We start from the raw sequence: 240 nt of genomic DNA, 5'->3' as shown, positions 1-240 counted from the left end.
TCTCTCTCACACTCACCTTCTCTCCTTCTCTCTCTCTCTCTCTCTCTCTCTCTATTTCTTTCTCTCTCAGATCTCCCAAATCACGCCTACTATAAATGCATCCTCTCTTAGGATAAAAATCTCTTCTCTGGGGTCAACTCACGCCTTCTCTGGGTCAACATATAAGCCACGCCTCTTCAAGTTCACCTCACAAGCCACTCCTTCTCTGGGTCAACAAATAAGCCACGCCTCCTAAAGTTC

Source organism: Penaeus japonicus, unplaced genomic scaffold (genome assembly GCF_977035675.1).
Source record: "Penaeus japonicus unplaced genomic scaffold, GWHDUDI00000001_assembly GWHDUDI00000036, whole genome shotgun sequence".
Classification (NCBI taxonomy): domain Eukaryota; kingdom Metazoa; phylum Arthropoda; class Malacostraca; order Decapoda; family Penaeidae; genus Penaeus; species Penaeus japonicus.
Note: the sequence above shows the minus strand (reverse complement) of the source record.